Source organism: Meles meles, chromosome 1 (assembly GCF_922984935.1).
Source record: "Meles meles chromosome 1, mMelMel3.1 paternal haplotype, whole genome shotgun sequence".
Classification (NCBI taxonomy): domain Eukaryota; kingdom Metazoa; phylum Chordata; class Mammalia; order Carnivora; family Mustelidae; genus Meles; species Meles meles.
The window spans coordinates 90,821,102-90,833,870 of NC_060066.1; the positions used below are offsets into that span (position 1 = coordinate 90,821,102).

Consider the following 12,769-nt stretch of genomic DNA (forward strand, 5'->3'; position numbering starts at 1 on the left):
AATACGAGTTCCTACACAGAAAGTAGGAGAATCATCTTCTACCATGAGCTGCCTTCTATTCAGGCTTATTTGACATTTGGGTGCTGTCCCATTCTTTACTACCACCACTGTTTCCATTGACTCAAGAGACACCTGATCAAATCCTATCAAAACTGAAACTGGGAAGCCAGTATTAACCTTCAACCACGGGGTCACTAAGCAATGTGGACTCAGGAATTAACAATATCTAGGACCGACGCTCTAAATCTTGTCACGAAGGTTTCAAAGTCTGCCTCTGAAATTGGGAGCAGCAAGCCTTCCAGAAAATGAAAAGCTGTATGTTCTAAAAACGCTGTTGTGACTTGGGTGTTTATGGGGAAATAGTATGGTGGCGTGAAAAGAGGCCTAGGCTTGAAGACAGCTGCACAGCCTTTCGTAAGCGGTTCACCTCTGTCGAGAGACAATTCTTCATGGATGGCTCACATTTGTGCAATTCTTGGGAGTGAGGCATTGACTGCCCTTTATTCTGGACTGTTTTCAAGGATGTTTGGATAGCAAATAGACTTGGAAGATAAAGACAGTGTCTCCTTCCAGAGAAAAGGGCAGGCATATTTACTCCTCAGGGTAATAAAGATAAATCCTCTTGTGGAGGGAAGAAAAGACTTGCTTTCTACCCTCTGGAAAAGATTCCAAGCCCTCAAGCTCGGGGCGCTTCTGTAATGCAACCCATGTGTGCATGTGTCAGATGGCCTTCTCTATGCTCCCCTGTGGGTCCTGGGTGTCAGGGACTGGGACCACAGATAACCAACAGATTGGCTACTGTCATTCCTGTGTGTCATAAACTTCCACCTCTGACCCAGGAGTCTTGGGTCTTCTACCGACATCCATGGAACTGTGGACCAATTAATTTGCTAATTTTCAAATACTCCAAAATCTCACATCCTTTACATTTCATATAATTCTCTACATTCCCTCCTTGACTTGTCTCAGAAGAAACCAGCCTAGATGATCTTTAGTTCTCTTTGCAGGTCGATGAGTACATATAATTGATATTAAGAAGAGAAATATCCTTGACAAAGTGGTTCTTGGGTTTTGTGTTTTTATTGTTTAATAATTCTTAAAAGTGCTTTTCCAAGAAATCCCATGTGTCTAATGCTTTGAGTTATACATGTTTCCTCTTTCCTAAACAAACAAACGAACAAACAAAACAATGACCTGAATGCTTTGCATTTACTTATCAAAACAAAACCTGCTCTACTCAGTTAAAACCTCAGCTCTTAAACATCTCTTACTGAGCTGTAATCAATGTCCTCTCAAATCCCTCATGCACACTCACTTCCTTAAGAAGCCATTCAATTAGAGCTTTAGCTTTGAAGTTTCTCCCAGAACCTGAAAATGTCTATTAACATCATACCTTTGAAATCTTAAACCAGTTGGTCTATTTTATATTTAAATTTTGCCTTTGTGGTTATTTCAATTCCAGTGATATTAACCATGAGAAATTATCACTCTTCACGTTTGGTAAGAAAAAGTATTCACTCATGTTTGATAAAATTTCTCTATAAAAGTAGGAAATTTATTCAGTCATAAAAATGTATTTATTGAATGCCTACTATGTGCCAGGAACTATAAAAGGTATTGTGATATAAAAATTAATAAAACATAGTTACCGCCTTCATAAAGTGTCTAACAAAATAGAGGAGTCTGTTATCTAGTGATATGTTTTATAGCCTTAATTTCCTTAGAAAACAGATAATATCCCGTTCATTCATACTTCAAAATTTTTTTTGGATAATCACTGAATGAATGAATACATGAATACTGAATGAATGAATACAAGTATGCTAACCAAGGGGGATCCAGGCTATGCCTCAAATATATGCTTTGGAAGCCAGGGGATTTCTGAAACCATTTCGGATCACAGTACTAATGAAAAGTAATTTCTTACAAGCAACTGGAATTTAAATTCTAATTGCATTACAATCCCTGGACTAATACTTCTTACTAAAAATGCACATAGAAACTATTAGACTATACTTAAACTAACCCTGTCCCAGGGTTGACCTTTTTTCCCCCTTGTGTAAAGGAGGCAGACATTCCCCTAAGGATCTACACATCAAGGAGCATCTAACCCTTGTCACAGGTCTCATTTATACTGATGCCACCTGTCTGTCTGGTCCTGGGCTGCAACCTGAGGCTTTGTAGGTTTTGATCTTAAAGTCACAAGCTACACTACATTCTGGGATTGGGCTGTCGATTTGATTTAATTGCTGATCAGTTAATAAGAAAGCAGATGGACTCTTGTTCTTCTGACTGGTAGAGACTCCCAAGCCATCAGTCTCTCTGACTGGACCGAGAATGGGAAATCGGGGTCCCTGAAGCTAGAATAATCATGACGCAGTGGGCCCATGAAAGGGGTTAAATCCTTGAGGTGTTTGTTTGTTTGTTTGTTTTTTAAGATTTTTATCATTAACTCATTCACCCCACAATCATTAATGTGTTGCCTATACCATGAGAGCCACTGGTTAGGAGGAAATCAGTGGTAGTGCCCAAGGTGTCTTGGTGGTACTGCAGAATCTGCAGAGCAGTGGGGAGAATGTAGGCCCACCAAGAACTGGAGTGGTAACATACAATGTCCTCGTGGTGACTGGGAGTTCAGATAATATTCAGACTACGTGAGATAAAGTCAAGAGAAGTGAGCAAAGCAACCTCTTTCTATCTGATTCTTCAAGATCTAGATCAAAGGTCAGTTATCTTCCAAGCCAGGAGAGGTAAGGCCATTAAGAAGATGATGTTCAGCTTACTTCTTTTCCCTCAAAGAATCCTCCAGAGCAGTCTGCCTGGCTCCTCCATGTTTTAGCCTCCTTGTCTGCACGTCTTTGTTATTTAATTCACTTATTCTGTAACTTCTGGGGAGACAGAGAAGACATTGCCTCTCCCTACAAAGCACTTAAAGTTTAATAAATAGGTTGGAATCAACATAAGTGAACAAAATGATATATGTGTTATGAGAGAAATATGTGTAGGATGCAGAAGGGAATTGCCATTTCTTTCAGGGGTTGTTGGAAAGGCTTTGATCAGAGCACTGAAAGGCGTGGGTGCTCAGGGCGTGGGCAAGGAGATAAGAAACACAGGCCAAAGTTCAGCAGCAAGGTCACTCACAGCAGGAGCATCTTGGCATCCAGCCCCACCCTTACCTGACTTCCCTAAACATCCCTGCTCCAATAAGAAGTCTGACTTGTTCCAGCAGCATCATTCTCTCTTCTAATATGTCCAATTCTTGGCTGACATCTCCCTGGTCTTTGAGCAAACCACCAGCTTCATCCCTCTTTTCAATCGTAACTTTTACTGACCCAGCCCAGAAGGAAAATCTTGGTCTCTATCTTAGAGGGTGACTTCTGCAACCCTGTCTTCCATGGATCCAGATTACACACACGGTATCTCAAAATAAAAATATCATCACTTTTTGTTAAAGCTACTTCCTCCTAGAATCATAAATTCTGAAGCGTTGTAAGGAACGTTTCAGTACATTACCCCAGCAGAAATTAACATTTAATGGGCATTTGGTAAACCACAAAACGGATTGTTTGGGGCAATTTCATATTTATCATATTACTTGGTTGATCTAACATCTCTTCAATTTAGGAACTATATATTTTATAAATCAGATGCCTGAGGAGGGAGAAATTGTAATTTGTCCAAAGTCACCCAGCTAGTAAGTGGCTGGGCCAGGACTCTGGCCAGGACTCCAGTCTCTGTAGCTGTAAGACACTTTTCAAAACAAAAACAAAAATGAGACAAAACAAAACAAACAACAACAAAAACCCAACTTTATCTCTGTATCTAAATCTGTCTCTATCTCTATAGATCCTGCCTCTGCTTGATCACTGTTAGTGACGAAGAGCTCATTATTCTCTAAGGCAACATATTTTGATATATTTATGATGATTAAAATATACATGACATATTCCATATTCATTGATAAAAAGAAATGAGCTATCAAGCCACGAAAAGACATGAAGGAAACTTAAATGCATATTGCCAAGTGAAAGAATGCAATCTGATAAGGCGACCTACTGTATGATTCCAACTCAGTGACTGTCTGAAAAAGGCAAAACTATGGAGACAACAAAAAGATCAGTGGTTCCTGTGGTAGGAAGGAAGAGATGAAGAGGCAGAGCACAGAGGACCCTGGGTATAAATACTCTATATGACCTTGTAATAATGAATGTATGTCGTTGTACATTTATCCAAACCCATAGAATGTGTTAAACCAAGAGTGAACCCTAGGGTAACCTACTGACCTTGGGGGATTATGATGTGTCAATGTAGATTTATCCTTAGTTAAAAAAAAAATGTACCAAGATAATATAATACTGTGTGGGGGCAGGGGAGGGGTTATATGGAAAATCTCTATACCTTCCTCTCAATTTTGTTGTAAATCTAAAACTGCTCCAAACACTAAAAAAATTAAAATATTTTTAAAAATCAAATACATAAAATGTATCACTTGAACCATTTTTAAGCATGGAGTTCAATGGCATTAAGTGTTTCACACTGCTGTGCAAATATCATCACTGTCTATCTGCAGAACTTTTTCATCTTCCCAAACAGAAACTCTGGACCCATCAAATAATAACTTCACATTCTCTTCTCTCTTAGCAGCCTGTGGTCACCCCCATTCTACTTTGGTCTCTGTGAATTGGACTACTCTAGGTACCTCATGTCAGTCAAGTCCTAAATTATCTGTGCTTTTGTGTCTGGGCTGCTTCATTTAACACAACGTTTTCAAGGTTCATCCTTGTTGCGGTATGGGTCAAGACTTCATTTTTTTAAAGGACTATTTCACCGTATTCCATTGTACAGATATGCCACATTTTGTTTAGCTGTCTGTCTGCCAGTGGACATTTGGGTTGTTCCCAGCTTTGGGCTTGTGAAGAATATGGCTACGAACATACGGACCTCAAGATCTCACTCTCCAGTTCTTCTGGTATACACCCAGAAGTGCAACTGCTAGATGCCAATTCTAAGTTTATGTTTTTTTGGTTTTTGGTTTTTGTTTTTTGAGGAACTGTCATATTGTTTTCCAAAGCAGCTGCCTCATTTTATATCCCCATGAGAGTTCCAAACTCCAAAAAGAGTTCCAACATATTTTGGACCACACTGAGCTAAATGCAAATACTAATTTGTCAAGAGAACAGAGCCCTTGCCAGAACACAACTTCAACCCTCAAAGTTGTAAGGAGGTTGAGAGCAAGTGTGTCTGCAGACCCTGGGAGAAATGGGAGGGAGGTGTGGGACAGGGATTCACCTGGAGAGGGTCCTGATACATCTCAGTTGACGCTCTGATACTGGGACAGGTTGAACAGTTAGTTATCTTCTAGATGGAAATGGTCTGAGAGACCACATTCTTTTCAGGCTCCATGAACTGCAGGGACTTCAACAACCTGGTTATAAGCCTGACCTGCTTCCTCTTCCTAGATAGACCCCAACTAGTTCTGTATGTTTGATGCTGGTGAGACCCAGGGCTATGCAGTCAGATATTTAGCTTTCGTGTTTGTGAAGACAGCAAATTTCAACCTCTGCTTCTCCAATCACATCTTTCTTAAAGTTTCTCTTTTCCTCAACTTTACCAAGATTTTATCTTTAGAACCACCTTTACCCACTAATGTATCCAGATATCTACCAACTGAACAAACTGCACTCTGTCTTCTCTACCACCCATGTGCAGTTCCAATCTTTATCTGTCTGCTTAGGTTTTTGCCCAAACCTAGGTTTTAGCTTTCCTGAAATCCATTCCCTTCTCCAATTTCAGCTATCTCATCTCTCTTCCTCTCTAAAGGACAGAAGCTTGCTGCAACACTCCCTACTGGGATAAAGTATTTTTAAATAAAATCCCATTGTAGGGCGCCTGGGTGGCTTAGTTGGTTAAGTATCAACTACTGGTTCCAGCGCAGGTCGTGATCTCAGGGTCCTGGGATAGAGCCCCATGTCAGGCTCTATGCTCAGTAGGGAGTCAGCTTGAGTATTTTCTCTCTCTCCCTCTGCCCCTCCCCCCTTTCTCTCAAGTAAATAAATAAATCTTTTTCTAAATCCCATTGCTACACTTCCACATGAAGACACATGGCCTTCCAGGTATCTGAGGAAACTAACTACCACCTTGTACACACAGCTTGATTGCACAATTAAGTATGACAGAAGAAATACAATGATGTATTTTGAGAAATAAAAATGGGAAATACTGAGAAATAGCTTAAGGCTCAGGACATACTTAGACTCACTCTTTGTCCACATGGAGTTACTTATCAAATGATTACTAGTAGAATTAGGTACTCTAGGTCAGGTGTGTTTGAATAATAACCTGGTCAAGTTCAAGGATTAAGCAGCCAGTTAATACTTCTGCTAAACTTATACTGAAAATCTAAAAATGGAGGGGACTTATCTGAAACCCGGCAAAACAGGGACACTTCTGGTCCCTTTTGAACGGGACAGATAGGCTTTGGCTCATGTTCGTTAGTCAGTTCTACTTCTTGGGTGAGCAATGAGTAGATCAGATGATTTTTCTCATACTGGAATATAATCATCATGCTTAATCATTTCCACACTAATATCTACCAGCCGTTTCAACAGTTTCTCATATGACATGGTTTTCAATCTCCTCAGGTGAGGAAATTCCTATTTATTAGGGTCTGTCTTAAAGCTCACAGCTCAAAAGCAACCTGGATGCTCCAGATGAGGACTGCTCAGTGAAGAGTTCTGATAATTTAAGCATTTCATGGCAAGCAAGCTAAGACTGTGTTGGCTACTTTTAGGAGGCAGAGACACAAGTGGCTCCCATAAAAATTGTGAGCAACCATGAGAAACTGAAACCACTGAACATTTGTACATTAATGTTGTTAAATATATATTGCCCCCTCTGGAGTCAGATCAATCGATAGACAGATGATAGAAATCATCTTGTCTGTTTATTTCATGCAAGCCAACATTTTCAGTTTGGGTAATGTCAGTAATTTATCTACAATGCCTAAAAAAAACATGTTATCCACAAATCTGACAAGCAGACTTTCCGGGATTAGTAACCCTACAAAAAGAGAGAACATCATTTAAGTCAGATGACTTGTTTTTAGTGAACCCAGGAGATGTCCTAGTGATTACTACATTCTTTTCAAAATACTCACCTATGCTCTGTTTATTAGCCCTCCCTAGAGATAAATAGTATAATAATCTATAGTTGCTTGAGTTTATCTTCTCCTCAATTTTAGAAATAAGGATCAAGATTGCTTACCTTTGACAACCTAGTATATTCATAGACAAAATGACTGTGAGAAAAATATATATATATACACTGACAGTGAATCTAAGATCATATCTTCAAACTTTTTTTTTTCAGTATTTAAATTTATTTTTTCAGCGTAACAGTATTCATTGTTTTTACACAACACCCAGTGCTCCATGCAACACGTGCCCTCCCTATTACCCACCACCTGTTCCCCCAACCTCCCAACCCCGAACCTTCAAAACCCTCAGGTTGTTTTTCAGAGTCCATAGTCTCTTATGGTTCGTCTCCCCTTCCAATTTTTTTTTTTTATAAACATATAATGTATTTTTAAAGACCTAACCATTCTTCTGAGAGTTGACTTATTTAAATAACTAAGTACTTTCTCATTGTCTGATCTCTTATGCGAATGAAGAGTGTCTTCCTTTTGATTTAAAGTTCATTCTTGTACTTAGACAAAATGGAAGCAATGAAGAATAGGTAGTTCTTGCTTTCTCATTATAATTTTGTAACTTATGCTTAGCAATCCCAGGAGTGAGCCTATCACATCCTTCTTATTATCCTTGCACCAATTATTTTTGCAAAATTATTTCTTAAAATTTTTAACATTTTTCAAAACAACGTCCCATTTTAGCTCTTAGACTTTCTGGCATTTTTAAAGGTTTCTTCCTCTTTTTTTCAGAATCCTTACTTAGTTATGCACCTTTTCTGTGCTCTTTTTATGTCATCTCCTTTCAAAGGTTGATTTATTATGTGTCTACTTATATTTCCACAAAAATGTTTACTTTTTCATCTGCATTAGGATCATTTGTAATTGTATAGCCAGGATTTGCTTTTTGAAAGTCTCTTATCCATTCTTAGATGATCTCTTTTTTCAGAATCTTTGAACATGGAGATGAATCTTTCTTCTAAATTTTTCTGATATCTTCTTTAGAAAAGGCAAGATTCATATCTGGAGATACCCAACATTTTCTTTTATCTCCACTGTGACTTCTATGTTAATAGCTTCATGGGCTCCCACAGATCTAAAGCACCAATATATTCTCCTCTTTGGATAAAATTAATTCAACAAAAGCTCCTATTTTCCTTCATAGAAATGTCATTTTAAGTTATAGAGGACATAGACAATCCAAGCACTCTTATTTTAGTGAACTGAACTTATAGCAGATGTCTTCACATTAAAGCCTTCAATTACTACTCTATCATCCAGAACCAATTTACAGTTTGTAATGGAAAGCATCACTTGTAACTGTATCTATCCAAAGCAGGTGTTTGAACCGGTTCTTCAAGAATGTATGCCACTGTCACTTCTCTAAATGCCTGTGGTTCCCCTATTGTGTACTATCATTCATTGCTAGAATTTTTAGTTTGACCATAATAAATGAAAGATAAACTGGGATGTTTTAGCATTCACTTGCTTGTAGAATAAAACTGCTGAGAAGTTACTGTGCCCACTTCAAATCACAATCTGAATTGTTGTGCGATGGTCACTGAATTATTGTACCCTGTGGTTTCTCTGAATCATGCAGAGCCTGGCTTAAGTCTTATGGTCTGCAGTGGCCTTGATGATTCCTGAGTGAACTGCTAATGTAGGGTAACACGACTCAGATCCATCTTTCTGGTGGCATGTGGAGCCCAGCCCCCATAATATCAAAGCAGAAGCATCTGGCAGACCCAGCAATAGCCAAGTCTTACCATTTACATACCTTCTGAAGCAAAATTGGAGAGCTAATCATCCCCTTCATACACACTTATTGTGTATGTGGATGATTTTAAAGCCTTTGAAATGTATATGTGATTATTTCCAAGATCATTTTAATGCAAGAAAATGAAACTCATTAATAGGTAAAAAAGTTTTTAAAATTATTCAATTTCATATGTTATAGCCTATATGGTACACGACACAATTTCAAATTTCTTAGTTTTAACACTCCCTATTTAGCATGCTAGAAAACCGACTTCAGTCAACACATATAGGCAACTGAGTTGCAGGATTAAAAATATAGCAATTAGAAACTATAAAGTACCTATTAGATCATGCAGTTCACCCTTTTGCATTGCCACTTCATAAAGAAAAGCAAAATATAGAGTGGAGAAAACGCAATGCACTACTCTCTACTAAAAGCCTATGTATAAATATTAAACTCCCTAGATGGAAAAAAAAAACAAAACTCAAAGCAGAGGGCAATCTAATGTTCTCATTTTAAAATGCCATTTAAAAGTTCTTCCCCCTAGTGTATAGAACTTTGAAATACCACAAGCATGAGTATTATTGTGATAACAGTAATTCAAAATATAGGTATCTAGAAACATAGTATGTATTTACGTGCTTATGTATAATACATATACATGGTGAACATTAGTACATCATGTGCTTATATACAGTATATTTGCCATTGACATCAACTGTTCTAAACGGGAGTCACAGAGAATGGACTATTTGATGTTTACTGCTCCTCACTTCACACTGACCTCAAAAAGTGCTTTATTTATTCGGTTTTCAGAGAAGTCCGTCAAGATCCAGCTCAAGGACTATGATGACCCAGAAGCCTTTGGCTCAGTTGATTGAGCATCCCACTCTTGATTTTGGCTGAGCTTGTGATCTCCTGGATCATGATATTGATCCCTGAGTCATGCTCTGTGCTCAGTGGGGAGTTTCCTTGAGGATTCTCTTCCTCTTCCCTTCCCCCAACTCATGTGCATTTGGGGACTCTCTCTCTCCCTCTTTCTCTCTCTCTCTCAAAAAAATAAAAAAAATCTTGAGGGAAAAAAAAAAGAAATGGGAGAAACAGACAACAACACAATAATAGGAGGGAATTTCAATACCTGTCTTTCAGCATTAGATATAATCACTCTGACAGAAAAGCAAGAAAACAATGGACAAAGCTGGAGTCATTGCGATACCTGATTTTCTTTTTTAAAAAATATGGAAAGCTACATGGATTTGCAGGTCATCTTTCTGCATGGGTCATACTAACTTCTGTATTGTCCCAATTTTAATATATGTGCTGCCAAAGCAAACACTATACTTCTAGATTTCAAACTGTATTACAAAGCTATAGTAATCACAACCAGTGTGGTCTTAGCATAAGATCAGGCAGAGATCAGTGGAACAGAACCAAGAGCTCAGAAATAAACTCTCACACATATAGTCAAGTAATATTTGACAGAGAAACCAAGAATACTCAGTAGGGGAAGGCTAGTCTCTTAATAAATGGTGTTGAGAAAACTAGATAATTTTATGCAAAGGAATGAAATTAGACCCTAACCTTAGACCAATTACAAAAATTTACACAAAAGAGATTAAAGACTTAAGCATGAAACCTGAAACCATAAAACTCCTAGAAGTAAACATAAGGGGTAAATTTCTCCTTGACATTGATCTTGGCAGTATTTTTTTTGGATATGACACCAAAAGCACACACAACAAAAGCAAAAATCAATGTGAGACTACAACAAATTAAAAACCTTTCACAGCAAAAGAAACAATCAACAAAATAAAAACACTACAGGATGAAAGAAAATTTTTGGAAATGATATACTTGCAAACCATATATCTGATAGAAGGCAAATATCCAAAATATATAAAGAGCTCACACAACTCAATAACAAAAAAAAAAGCAATCCAATGAAAAATGGGCAGAGAAGCTGAATAACCTTTTTTCCAAAGAAGACATTCAAATGACAATAGGTACATGAAAAGATGTTCAACATCACTAATCACCAAGGAAATGCAAACCAAAACCACAGTGAGATAGCACTTCATCTGTTAGAATGGCTCTGATCAAGAACACAAAAGATAGGAGCCCCTGGGTGGCTCAGTCATTTAGGAGTCTGCCTTTGGCTCAGGTCATGATCCCAGCCCTGCTTCAGGCTCCCTGCTCAACTGGCAGTCTGCTTCTCCCCCTCCCTCTGCCTGCTGATCCCCCTGCTTGTGCTCACTCTCTCTTGCTTACTCTCTCTCTCAAATAAACAAAATCTTTTTAAAAAAGAACATAAAAGGGGCACCTGGGTGGCTCAGTGGTTTAAAGCTTCTGCCTTCAGCTCAGGTCATGATCCCAGGGTCCTGGGATGGAGCCCCGCATTGGGCTCTCTGCTCAGCGGGTAGCCTGCTTCCTCCTCTCTCTCTGCCTGCCTCTCTGCCTACTTGTGATCTCTGTCTGTCAAATAAATAAATAAAATCTTTAAAAAAAAAAGAACATAAAAGATAAGTATTGGGAAAGATGTGGAGAAATGGCATTGTTGGTAGGAATATAAATTGGTGCAGCCACTTTTAAAAAAAACTGTATGGTGGTACTCAAAAAATTAAAAAATAAAAGCACCATATTATCCAACAATCCAGTTTCTGGGTATATATATCCAAAAGAATGAAAACAGGGTATTGAAAGGATATCTGTCCTTCCATGTTTGTTGCTGTATTTCCATATAGCCAAGATACAGAAATAGCCCAAGTGGATTATTACTCAATCATGAGAAAAAAGAAAATGCTGTCATTTGCAAAAACATGGATGGACCTTGAGGGCGTTATGCTAAATCAGATAAATCAGACAAAGAAACCGATACTCTATGATATCATCTATATGTGGGATTAAAAAAAAAAAATCTCTGAAATCTCAAAAACGAGTAGAGTGGTGGTTACCAGGGGCTGGAGGCCGGGGGAGGGGGGGCGGGGGGGATATGGATCTGGGGAGACGTTGGTCAAAGGATACAAACTTGCAAGAAGATGAGTAAGTTCTGGGGATCTAATGCACAACAATGTGATTATAGTTAACTATTCTGTATTGTAGACTTGAAAGTTCTTGAAAGACTTGATCTTGAATTTTGTCTCCACAAAGAAGAAATGGAAATTTTGTGATCTGTTGGAGGTGTTAGGTAATGCTATGGTGGTAATGTTATTAAAATACATAAAATGTATAAAAAACACATTGTATACCTTAAACTTACAAAAATTTTATGTCATTTATATCAAAAGAAAGAAAGAAACTAACTAGCTAATGGTAGTAGTAAGCCAAGGGTCTAGAAAATAGCCTAGAGCGACAGTGGGGATAGGTTACTGTGAAGAGGAGGTCAAGGACACTGTTGATAGAGGTGCACAGCAGTCTGGGTCAGGGATGCTGACCCATGCTAATGTTCTTCTTTCCTGCCTTATCCAAGACCAGAATGGAATGAGTATTCATTCAATCTGGGATTAGAACAGGGATCCTTGACGTGGTATTCACTAAGGGACCTTGGCTAGAATTCTGGGATTCTATCAACTTAAATGAGAAAATAATATATTTTTATTTTCACTAATATCAAATTGAAATTTATCATCTTCAATTACTGAATGTAGGCAACAAACTATAGTAGTATTAGCACTACCTGTGACTTTGTTGCCAATAAAAATGACAGTATTTTAATTTTATTTCACATGATACTTATTATACTTCTTTTTAAACATTGGTCATGCTCCTCACCACTTTGGAATGATGGAAGTTATTAGGTCCTCTGATAAAGCTTGTAGTAATAAGGAAGC

The 12,769-nt window shown here is 38.1% G+C and overlaps 1 protein-coding gene and 1 non-coding gene across 3 annotated transcripts in view; both read right to left on the reverse strand.

Annotated features, from left to right (window-relative positions):
- Nucleotides 1-12,769, reverse strand: part of NKAIN3 (sodium/potassium transporting ATPase interacting 3) — a 624,835-nt gene that overhangs the window by 512,312 nt on the left and 99,754 nt on the right. The gene's annotated exons all lie outside the window — the stretch shown is intronic.
- LOC123928427 lies at nucleotides 10,175-10,278 on the reverse strand. The gene has a single exon (XR_006815699.1). It is a non-coding gene; the product is annotated as a U6 spliceosomal RNA (small nuclear RNA).